Here is a 12,968-nt window from a genome sequence, read left to right as displayed (position 1 = left end):
ATTGCGCAAAACTAAAATTTCGTTTCATGCGCAACTTTCGCAAAAAATATTTCCGGTTTTGCGCAAATTGCGCAAAATAAATAGCGCAAAACCGCGCAAAACTCATTGCGTTTCATGCGCAAAAATAGCGCAAAAGTTCGCAAAAATAAAATTTGCGCGAAAATAGCGCAAATTTTGCGCAAAAGATTTAGCCATTTCGTGGAAACCCTAGTGCCAACCCCCCTGACCCACTTCCCATTTTCCCCTTACCCTGATTTCTTTGTTCCTTTAGACCACCCTTTACTTGGTTACTTATACACTGCCTTGAAATGCCCTGGCTCCACTAACAAATAACAGTTCTCCCAATCTGTGATAAAATCATCGATTTAAAAATGTCTTGTGGTTTAACCCTTGATATATGTGTGAGGGAGAAGGGGGGGGGGAGGGGGTAAAGAATAGTTATATTTAAAACAAAGATGGGGTCCCGTTTTTCAAACTGATAGATTTCAAGAATTTAGTTGACATCATTTATTTTCATAGATATAGACATAAATATTGATATAGACATAGACAGAGACATAAATATAGATTTCAGACATAGACATTGATATAGACATATAGTATATACATAGATATAGACATATAGTATATACATAGATAGACATAGACATAGACACAGACATTGACATAGACATAGACATAGACATAGACATAGACATAGACACATAGATAGACATAGACATAGACACAGACATTGACATAGACATAGACATAGACATAGACATAGACATAGACATAGACATAGACATAGACAATTATCAGCCTTCCAACTTTATTAATATTTTGATTTAAAGAAAAATTTAAATATCAAAATAAATGTTTCGTGATAAAAAAGACTGCTCCGTTATGAAAAATATTTTTAACATTTTTTTCCGACATCTGTGTTAAGTAATGACCTTGCATGAATATCCTTTTTATTATTCAGAATAATTTATGATATTTTTTACAATCCAAACGTTTAAAACTTCACATTTGTGTAATGTTTTGTACTATATAAGATCACAGATTGCTGGTAAAAAAAATTTTATGCGGAAATATCTGTAAGCTTATTGTTCATGTCTCCCTTTTTTAGTTTTTATTTGCGGACTTTTAAAATTAAAAAAATATCGAGATTATTTTGAGGCAATTGTTATGAATTCTTACCGGCCATGTGAGGTACCACAAAAAAATTAATGTACAGAAACAAACAAACACCACTCCATACAAATCAGACATACAGACATATCTATATCAATATTGTTTATTTCAAATATTGGTAAAAAGTTTGTAATCATACACTTTAAAAATCTTGATATATAAGTTGATAGATAGATAGAAAAATACAGAACGTGTGGGGAGGGAGTGGAAGCTAGGGATGAGTGGAAGGGGGGGGGGTCATGATAAAATACTTATCATATAATATAACCATCTAATCGTTTCACAAAAATACAATCTTATTGATTTAGAAATTGTTTATAATATAATAATTTATGCTTGTGTCATTGTTAGGGCTGGGCAAAGTTCCGTTACCGAAACGGAGGTTTTCAAAAATTAACGGAGGAGTCCGTTAACGAACAGCAAAAACCGTTAATTTTTAAATCTTTAACGAAACGGATTAGTCGTTTTTGAAATAAAAATTAACGGTTAAAAACGTTAACTAAAAGCTAAAAACGGTAAATTTCGTTATTTTCTGATAAAAATTGCATAAATTATTCATTTTAAATAAAAAAATTTTACGTGTTTGACGTTTTTAAATGTCGTCTTCTGTGTTTATAAACCGTTAACGAATTTTTTTGCCGTTAACGCCGTTAATTCTGTATATATTATATGGCCGTTAACTATTGTTGAAAATTGTCTGTTATCGCCGTTAATAAAAATTGAGATTGTTAACCAATGGTAGTTAAAGAAACAAAACGGAAAATGCCGTTAACGGAACGAACGTTCCGTTCTTACCTTTAAAATTAACGGCTAACTGAAATTTTAATTTTTTAATTTTTGGAACTAATCGTAAACGAAACGGCTAGCAAAAGTTGGAACGTGCCTAGCCCAAGTCATCGTTAATTTTTGTCGAGAAACTTCTAATAAAAATTGAAAATATGCGTTGTCGTGTGAACACTGTTAAAAGAAATCTCAGCATTGTGTTAGACTTAAAATTTAAATTGTCCAAAAATAGATGATCTAACTATCTATCTATCTATCTATCTATTACACCCAACTAAACTTTAAATTGCACCTCTAACAATGAAATCTGAAATGTTTTCAATCATAACTTCGCTATTTCAAATGTAACCGGGTTTACCGTGCGCAGAAAACAAATTAAAACTAGAGGAGCTAAGAAGTCACAAATTCGTATCTGTAATGTCAGATAAATCTGATCTTCTCATTCTGTCTAGTTGATATATCAGACACACTGCAGATCTGACATGACGATCTTTATAAATATCTGTAAGATTTGCCCAGCCCTGAATTCTCTTAATAAACATGGACGTATTACTGTTCACTTCTGATTGGTTTAAAAACGAATGTTCAACTCATATTCAAAAGGGACAAATCATATTTATAAATATACTTTATATATATATATATTTAAAGGGTTTATCTAGTGTGAATCAATGATGGAAACCTTCTAAAGAGAAATTAAGAAAATCGACAATAACTGAGAATGTCTCTTTTAAATAAGAAAAATTGATGATTTTATTTATTTAAGTTTCATGCCTGGCATGGGCCTCTATATATAAATAAAAGAAACATATTTTCTCAGCATGGGATTTGTGGGATGGGGTATTTATATCTCCGCCCCACCCCCCTCCTCATCTCTGGCAGAATTTAGTCATGTTCTTGCTGGCAAACCTCAAGAGTATACCCAATATTTTTATATTCACTAGACTAGATGGGCACTTCGCGCCTATCTTCTATTTCAACTTTTAATTGTGGCTTTTTCTCTGAACATCTTCTCTTTGTACAGTATAAAACAAAAACAAAAAAAGTTTGCGGTTTTCATAATATTTTTTGCACATTTTCAAAATTTTTCAAAGAAAAAAAACTTTTAAACACAAATTTAAAAATTTTGATCATTCATAAACCTTCCCTGGGGTCACGTGAGGTCCCACAAAAAATTTGGGCCCGATCGGTTCAGCCGTTTTGACGTTTATTGGATACAAACAAACAGACAGACAAGCCAAATTTATATATAGATTGTCATTGTCATAAATTAATATTATTATCTTCTGATTTCAAATTTGTTTTTATATTTTCAATAAAATGTGGAACTAACATCTATTTTTTTTTACTCTACAGAGGTTTGGTCCATCACCATCACCGAATTTTATTATTCGTTGTCGTTGTTGTTGATCGAAACCACAAAGAGTAAAAACACAATTCGGTCTGGGTTGACCCTCTTTAGGTATTGAGAATTGTTTTTGTCATAAAGATAAAAACTGTTCTGATTTTTAAAACAATGTTAATTAATTTTAGGGCTTTTTTATCCTAAAAGAGACAACTCATACTAGCCTACTAGGCCTGTTTAGTAAAGATTCACTTTAGTTAAGTGGAGGTCTTGGAAATTATAAACTTTCTGTAAAATGTCTAGAATATTCTTCTAAAAATACGTTTTCTAGGATTGATTTGAATGATTCCTATATCTGCATGACACCCTAATATTTGTGTAGAATATCAAACAGAATGCTAAGGATATATGTGTGAGATGTCCCTAAGATTCTTTTCATAATTTAAAACAAAATGATCGTCATTTCTAAACGCTTTTGATTGGTAGTTCGAAATTATGAACTAAATGATATGGAACAGAAAGAAAGAAGGCAATGTCGCCGATTCACAACGTTGTCTAATCAAGAATGAAATAGATACCAGATATCAGATATGATTTTGAAAACTGATTATTTTCAACTGTGGTTTCTCTTAAAAGCGACTTGCGCATTTATACTACAAGAAAACATACAGCAATTATCAGAATTTTTCAATTTTGTACCAAGGAAACCGACAATATTTTTAATATTATTGATCACATAAAGGTTTCTAGGGTACCGTTGTGAATCGGGCATTGCCATTTATGCATGGAGTGTCTCTTGACATTACGCTATCTAGTTCCTTTAAATCTGAAAAAGTTCAATGTTTAAGAGAAATCTCGAAACATTGGTTTTAATATTCACACCAGCTGCCTACGGAAAACAGAAGGTTTTAGGTCAAAATAAATCACCGGATACTACCCCGCCCCCCCCCCCCTCCTTTCTACCCCCAAGAAACAGGCCTAAGCTACGCCTTCCGGCCGTATAGTCTATTGTTGAAAATATTCATGATTTTGAAAAATATAACAATCAGTAAAAAAAATGGCAAAGTAAAGAAAGCTTGAAATAGAATTTAGAATGTTTGAATTGAACTAAAATTCTGAAAAAATGGGAACAAAGTGGGAAAGGCTTGAGTAAAAAAGAAAAAGAATGGATATTTTCTATGTTGAATTTGTACTAATTGCAATTCATATCCTCTCTTCCTCCCCCCCCCCCTGTAAGGCCGAAACCAAGCCGATTTCCTGTACACTGTGTTGGCTTGTATACAAATACAGGAAATACGGGTGACAGGGGCCATTATTCACAAAACAACAATTATTCGAGAAAATCTGATGGATTTCTAAACGATATAAAATCTGATGGATTTCTAAACGATATAAAATCTGATGGATTTCTAAACGATATAAAATCTGATGGATTTCTAAACGATATAAAATCTGATGGATTTCTAAACGATATAAAATCTGATGGATTTCTAAACGATATAAAATCTGATGGATTTCTAAACGATATAAAATCTGATGGATTTCTAAACGATATAAAATCTGATGGATTTCTAAACAATATAAAATCTAATGGATTTCTAAACGATATAAAATCTAATGGATTTCTAAACGATATAAAATCTGATGGATTTCTAAACGATATAAAATCTGATGGATTTCTAAACGATATAAAATCTGATGGATTTCTAAACGATATAAAATCTGATGGATTTCTAAACGATATAAAATCTGATGGATTTCTAAACGATATAAAATCTGAAATTTTGAAAAAAAATAAAAAAAAGACCTAGACTTACGAATAATAAAAACAAGGTTTTTGCCAAAATTAAGCCTTAAATAAAATATTTTTTAGAGCAGCTTTATAGATATTTTTTATTTACTTGCACCCCCCCTCCCTCCTTCAGTTTATTAGAACGCCTATGCTGAAGAGAAGAAAAATACATATGTATGTATGGTAATAAATTATGCTTTATGTGGAATGATTTACAGCCTATGATTGCAGGGGACGGGAAGATGGAAAAAGGGAAAATTTATACATATGATCTATATTCTTGGTTAATAGGGCGCTTCGCACCTCTCTTTCTTGTGCTTTTAACTAATTTTTCTGCAAATTTACAAAGACTTTTTTTACTTTTTAAACTGGTCTTAAAATTTAAGCCACCCTGTAGTCACGATCTTGAAAAGAATAGAATCTTTTCCTATATCTTTGCAATTTGGTGGTGTTTGCTACTAAGATTATTAAATAATGATTTATTGTGATAATATCAAATAGTGATTATCATTCACAGTTAATTATGAAACAAATTTTTCCTTTTCTACACAAGTGTAGATTCCCTTTTCTACGCAAGTATTATCTCTATTTGTGGTTTAAACGTTTATAAACAAATGTAGCGTGTCACATGTAAAGGGGCAAAATATGAAAATCTTTTGTAAACATAAACAGATGTTTTCTAACAAGTGTGCGAGTCTAAATACAGAGTGTACCAATTGATATGGAAGTTAAGTGACGGCTACAGGATAACCCCTGATGATTTTGATATTCAGTAACGATCACAGGGTGGCCCAATAAACAAGAAAATTCAGTGAAGACTTCGAGATCAAAACATAAAAAAAATCTATACTCTTGCAGACAATCACAGCCTTTTCAGTAAAGATCTCCATACTAAATCAAACAAAAAACACAAAAACGATCCTGACAATTTTTCTCCATTGCCACGTTTATTGATACACCCTATTACCTTCTAATGGAATGGGTGAATTTTGTTTATATTATTCTTAATGTTTTTGCCACAGATTAAACAGAGATAGGGTAAAAATGTTTAGTTTTTTGAGATATCCCTAATAATCTGATAATTATTGTAAACAACATGATAGTGATGCTTTTGATATTCTAACATAGTGTGTTTAAGTTGTACTGTAATGATTTGTTAAATAAAAAGGTGTAACACAACTTCCTGAGCCGTGTAAATCGTGTTGTGTTTGAAAAAGAAAATCATTAGATTTAACTATCAACCGATCTGTAGAGGAAACGTATCTAAAGGGTTTTCCGACCACCTAGATTTTGGAGTTAAGACTACAATAGTTTATGTTTTAAGAAAAAGACTGAGTATACAGGGTTACCCACAAAGGATAAAACTGTAAAGACGACTTAAAGTCGTCCCTGAACTTTAAAAAGTTTCAACCTTTGTCGATAACATAATCTTTGTTTTGTAAATAGGTCAAGTGTTCGTTTACATATAACTGATACTCACTGTAAAGAAAACTAAATCCAATAGTAACTAAACTGATTATACAGTGAGTATAGATTGAAGATAATTCAGCCCTCACCACTATTCAACTCTTCGATCTCTTCTAGCTGGAGGAAGGGAGGGTGGTAGAAACATGCTCTCCAACTCTCTCTCTCTCTCCAACCCTAGTCCCTCTGCTGTATGGAAAATTATAATAAAATTGCGAGATTATTCGAGGTTGAGAGATTTTATAAAATATTTGCACTGGGAATTATTTCATTTATAGGAGATCCACAGACAAAAGATTCCTAGGGGCACAAGGGCACACCCCTTTTACCTCTAAGGGGGCACAGGGGGGCACACTATCTGAGACAAAAAAGAAGAAAATGAAAAAATGAAAAGAAGGAAACGAAGAAAACGAAGAACGAAAGAAAGAAGGAAAAAAGGGGAGAAAATTGGCATAAAATTGAATATTTGTTACCAATATTATGCTCAATGATTTTTTTTTACTTCAAATTGGAAAAAATTGAATGCTTTCTAAAATAACTTATTCGTGATTATTTGTCACCAATATTATTGTGAACCATATCCCTAATGTAACCCTGTTTCAAAAGTCGTCTCCGACAAATTGTATCTCCGTTGAACACTCCGTACTCCGGCTATCCGCCAAACCAAACCTTGCCAAGGATTTTACATAAATAACCTCATGGAGCTAGTAAAACTTAAAGTGCATTAAAAAGAACCTATTTAAGCACAATTTTCAGTGAATCATTTACATATAAACAGTGAACTTATTTTAACCAGAAAATATTCATTTCAGAAGAATTAAATTGCTTTAGACTTCAGTTCAAACAACTTTTCGCCGTACCACAGTTTTCTAGATCGTAAGTTCATGTTTGATTCACAATAGTACCCATTTAAAATATTTCATTTATTAATTCCCATCGGTACCTTAAAATATTTCTTGGTCGATTCACAACAGAACCTTTCCTGTAAAATTCCTATTTATCAGTTTCAATAAACATTTAATTAGTTGTAATCAAATAGTTACATTTTATTAACAATTATTATTCACATTTGTTCGTCAATCAAATAGTTACATTCTATTAACAATTATTATTCACATTTGTTCGTCAATAACAATCTGTACTTTGTAGGAAACTTCGTTACTGAATAAACATTTTCAAGAAGTTCTCATCTATGTGTGTCTGGTAGAAAAGAGTGTTTCCCTAACCTATTTGCCTTTGGATTTGTCATTCTTCGAGTTACCTATCCTTTGCTTCAGTACATCCCGCTTCGAGTAACTTTTCCTTTTGTTCAGCTCACAATTATGCTCAATGATTTTTTTTACTTCAAATTTGAAAAAATTGAATGCTTTCTAAAATAAATCATTTGTGAATTTTGATTTCTATCCTGTCTTGTGGATTGATAGGGTTTGAATAAATTTTTTTTGTATTTTGAGAAACTTATCATTTTCCCTTCTTTTATTAGATTAATGATTCTAATGAACCATCGTCATACAGCATAAAGTAACATGGAGACAAATTGAAAGAATACATATGCCCAGGTTTAGGAGAAGCTGTTTGTACAGGGGATTTTTTTTCTCAGTTTTGGGAAAACTGAAGATTTTCATTCATGAGCTTTTCTTGATTTTGAACATTTGCTCTTGGTATGCCAATGAACCCTGAAAAAAGTATAGGCAAAATCAAACCAAAAACGAAGCAACCTAATTTACATCACTACACACAGGGTAAAAGAGATCTTGTTTCACTTACGGGGACAGGGGCATGTTTCCCTGTGCGCCTCTCCTCGACCCTACAGTTAAGGCCCATGGCCTAGGATCCCTGGATTTATATCAATTGAAATATGGCTGGTAATTTTAATTGTATGTTGATTGCAATTATTTGCAACTGGTCAAATTGCAACTAAATTAATTGTAACTGGATTTATTGCAACTGAGCTAATTGCAACTAGCTGGATTTATTGCATCTGAGCTAATTGCAACTGGCTTGGTTGCAACTAAGCTAATTGCAACATAAATGGTTGAATCGTGCAACTGAGCAAATTGTAACCGGTTTGGTTGCAACGTGCAACTGAGCTTATTACAACTAAATTGTTTGCAACTAAACTACTTTCTGACTAGTTCATTGCAGCTGATTGTAATTGCATCTGTTTTTTTGCAACTTAGCAATCGCAAATGAGAAAATTGCATCTAAGCTTAATTGCCTTAAATTCAACAAAAAGTTTGAAAATGAAAAATATTGTAATTTGCAACTATTGTCTGATTTCTACAGTTTGCGAATGCAACTGAATTCAATTCAACTGAAATATTTCAAGCTTTAATAGCATAGCGCATGATTAAATGGAAACAGGAGGAAAAGATCAAATTTGTGCGACATTGCTGGCACAACTTTGGCACAACATTTGCAAGGGGGCGTACCTGGATGAGGGGAGTAAGGCCAATCACAACAATTTCTCGTCCTAGCCACATTCTCCTCATTTTCTCGTCCTAGCCACATTCTCCTCATTTTCTCATCCTAGCCACATTCTCCTCATTTTCTCATCCTAGCCACATTCTCCTCATTTTCTCATCCTAGCCACATTCTCCTCATTTTCTCATCCTAGCCACATTCTCCTCATTTTCTCATCCTAGCCACATTCTCCTCAATTTCTCGTCCTAGCCACATTCTCCTCATTTTCTCGTCCTAGTCACATTCTCCTCATTTTCTCGTCCACCTCAAAATCCTTCCAATATTTTTTTTAATGTTTAAACCTCCCGGATAAAATTGTTTTTTAAGAATCGGACCACGTTAGGAACTTAGGGCATAAATAAAATATTGAATTTTTGAAAATCGAAAAAAATGTTTCGATTGAATTTGTTTTCCAAGTTTAATGTTCATTTAAATGTTCACCTTTTTACGCACATTTTTAGGTATTTCTGGTGTATAGAATGCAGCAAATAATTGTGAGTTTAAAGAACTTCAATTTCTTTTGTTAATTACAGTGAAAACCATAGGATTTTTCCGGATGGTTCCATTGGGAAAATTTGCTATCAATTTTATATTGCAAGCAATTAGCCTTTACTGAGGCAGAAGAGATTTAAGTTTTACTTAATTAAAGTTTTACATCATTCTCACGGGTTTGAAGATTCCAACTTCATGTAATCCTAGGAATACTTTAGTCTATCCATATTTTATGCCCTAAAACGTGGCCAGATTAAAAAAAAACAGTTTTATCTTCAAGAATTGGAAACTGTAAAACACAAAATAATCGAAGGACAAGGATTCCGAGGTGGCTTGGACGAGAAAATTAGGAGAATGTGGCTTGGACGAGAAATTGTTGTGACTGGCCATCCTCCCCTCCTGGGATAACTTTACAGTGCTAGAACCAATCTTTCTCCCATCACAACCACAGTTTCAGTAAACAGAGGCGCAACTAGGGGGGGGGGCGGCCGTGCCTCTGTCAGTAAAAGTAAATATTTCCATTTACTAATGTCGTCGATTGAAGGATTCATAACTCTGATTGGATAATGAGATATATAGAATGATAGATTTTACCGCCATACTATTTCTATTGGAATAGAGAATAGACAACAAACACATGACTGAACCCTGATTGGATGAGGTGCTAATGGACTCGGAATACAGGAGTGCCCTGGATACCGTTACATTGCTAAAACCAACAATTACAAGTGATTGATTGATTGATGATTGATTGATTGATTGATGATTGATTGATTGATTGATGATAAAAAGAGAAAGATTTAGACAAACATTTTAAGGTTAAAGTTGTGAATCGGACCTGCCACTCCTTGAATGGAGAATCCCAAGAAATTGTGGCTAAAATCCATTTCTCTGAGTTTAATTGTTATATATGGTTATGTTTAGATATATTGCATTTATAAGTGACATGTAAGCGTAATTTCAAAAGACCTTCAAGCAAAGATGGCAAATTCAGGACGATACCCTTGAAACATTTGTATGAATTAGATATGTTTATACCTTTATAAACAATAATTATTGTTAATTGTGGTTTCTTTACAAAAGTGACTTGCACATTTTACTACAGGGAAAACTTTATTAGTATATAAATAAGGAATAAACAGAAATATGCATTCTAAACCTAGGAAAACGACAATATCTTTACGTCATTAATCAGTGGCCGAATTTAAAGAATTTGAGGGCGGTTTAAATTTAAGCCACGGCTTAAATATGGTTGGTTCCACTTATAATTGTTTCAAGATTTAAGCCTACGCTCAATTTAAACTGGGTTTTGGCGGATTTAAACCGCGGCTCAAATTCTTTAAATTCCATCTCTGATAAGGTTTCAAGGGAACCGTTGTGAATCGGGCATTGTTATCTTTGAAATCCATGCTATATGAACCATCATATTTTCTATCCGATGTTTGAAATTTGAAATTAAAAAAAAAAATTTAGGATGACAATTTCTTCCTTTTCTTTATAACAAAGCCTGGTGCAGAGTGATCCAACCCGGCAATTGAAGAATGACTCATTTTTGTCTATACTCAGCAGCATGTATTTCCCCCTTGATTGATTAAACTGTTATAAATCAAGAGAGAGAGAGAGCTAGAAAGATCCATATATATAATAGATTATAAGTGTTTAACAAATAGAAATAAAAATTTCTCTACACTTAATTTTATTCTTTAGTGGTAATTGCAAAGGTTTAAAAAATATATATGGGAATCTTTTATTCCTAATTAATTTTAATGTCCCAATTTCCATTTTAATCGATTCTATGTTGCAAAAAATTTCAAAATTGCACAAATTCCAACATAATTTCTTTAAAATTTGATTCTTTAAATGTTCTATAAAGCTTATGCACTTCTTAAAGGCAAAATTTTAATCACAAAATTTAATTGGATGGGTTTGCGCTCTTGTGTTTTCCTACTAAATATTGAAAACTTGATTTGATACAATTCTGTCCCTGATATGGAAAATTAAAACAAACTGTATCAAGCTAGATACAGTGATAACCAGAAAACTGTGGGATGAATGTCGTTTTCATTCTCTTATATTTAACAACTGTCATGAATGTCTTCTTCTTCATTCTCTTCTATTTAACAACTGTAATTTATGTCGTCTTCATTCTCTTCTATTTAACTACTGTCATGAATGTCGTCTTCATTCTCTTCTATTTAACAAATGCCATCAGGGAATTGCTGTTAACGGATAAATAGATCTGTAAATGTCCAGAAGTCGAAACTATTGTGCTGCGAATGATCTACCAAATTAATCTCCATCTTATAATACAGAGCTATGTACTTCTTATTCCTCTGCAAAGACCCGTGATGGATATATAACCTGCAGGGCAACTTTAATAAAAATGCTAACAGGAAAAAAACATCAAATACCAAAAAAATCTATTATTGAATTTTTAAGCAGTAAAAAAAACGAAAGTCAACATTATTTCAAATCACATCCGTTAAGTTTTTTTTACCTACCGTTAATTTTTTTCAAAAAAAGGCCATTTCCTTTAGTTAATGATTTTGAAATTAACGGTTTTCACTCTTCGCCAACTGTTAACAGTTTGTTAAAACTGTGGATTTTTTATATAGCCATTTCTTTTTTTGTTGAAATTCAACAAACAAGAGAGGGAAAAAACATCAAATATAAATTGAAGTTGATGTATTCTGAATCTGCTTGTTTCATAATCTTATTGATTTTGTTAAACTCTATCTAATATTTGTAAATACCAATTATAATATAGCCAAACAAATCTGTTTTTTAATGATAAAAAATATTCTTTTTATATATTTTTTGATCTGGCGTTGAAGAATTTGTAACAAATAAATAGGATTCTCATTGTAAAAGTAATTTTAATTAACCTATAAAAGAGGGTCATAATATAACATTGGTCCATTGGTCCATTGGTCCATTGGTCCATTGGTACAATTGTCCAGCAATAAACTATATTAAATAAACAATATAAAGTGTTCTGAACTTATTTTAAAAACATATGTATATAGTGGCGTACATAAGGGGGGGGGTCAGTAGTCCTCTTGCCCCCCCTGGGAGTTCCAGGGGGGGCCTGCCCCCCCCTGGAAAATACAAAATTAAAAGGAACAAATCTTAAAAGCACAAAATTTTAAGATACTTTAAACTAAAACTTTTGCAAAAACGAGACCTCGACATATTAGATGCTTATAACATGATGGAAGATGTAATAAAGGTATATATTTTCTATTTTTCTATTTTTTCTTACAGTCAATTAATAAAAGAATTGAGTCTTTGGCACAAACTCAAATATTTAAACCTTTGGAACCTGATGTTGTAAACCTTTGATATTTCAAATTCAGAAAATTTGTTCTAACAGAATTCATAGTTTGAAATATCTAAGGTCTACAACATTTGGTTCCAAAGAAATAGTGCTTAGAAAATCAGAGTTTTTGGCAC

This window comes from Eurytemora carolleeae, unplaced genomic scaffold, assembly GCF_000591075.1.
Source record: "Eurytemora carolleeae unplaced genomic scaffold, Eaff_2.0 scaffold897, whole genome shotgun sequence".
In the NCBI taxonomy this organism is placed as follows: Eukaryota; Metazoa; Arthropoda; class Copepoda; order Calanoida; family Temoridae; genus Eurytemora; species Eurytemora carolleeae.
This window is presented reverse-complemented; position numbering follows the sequence as displayed.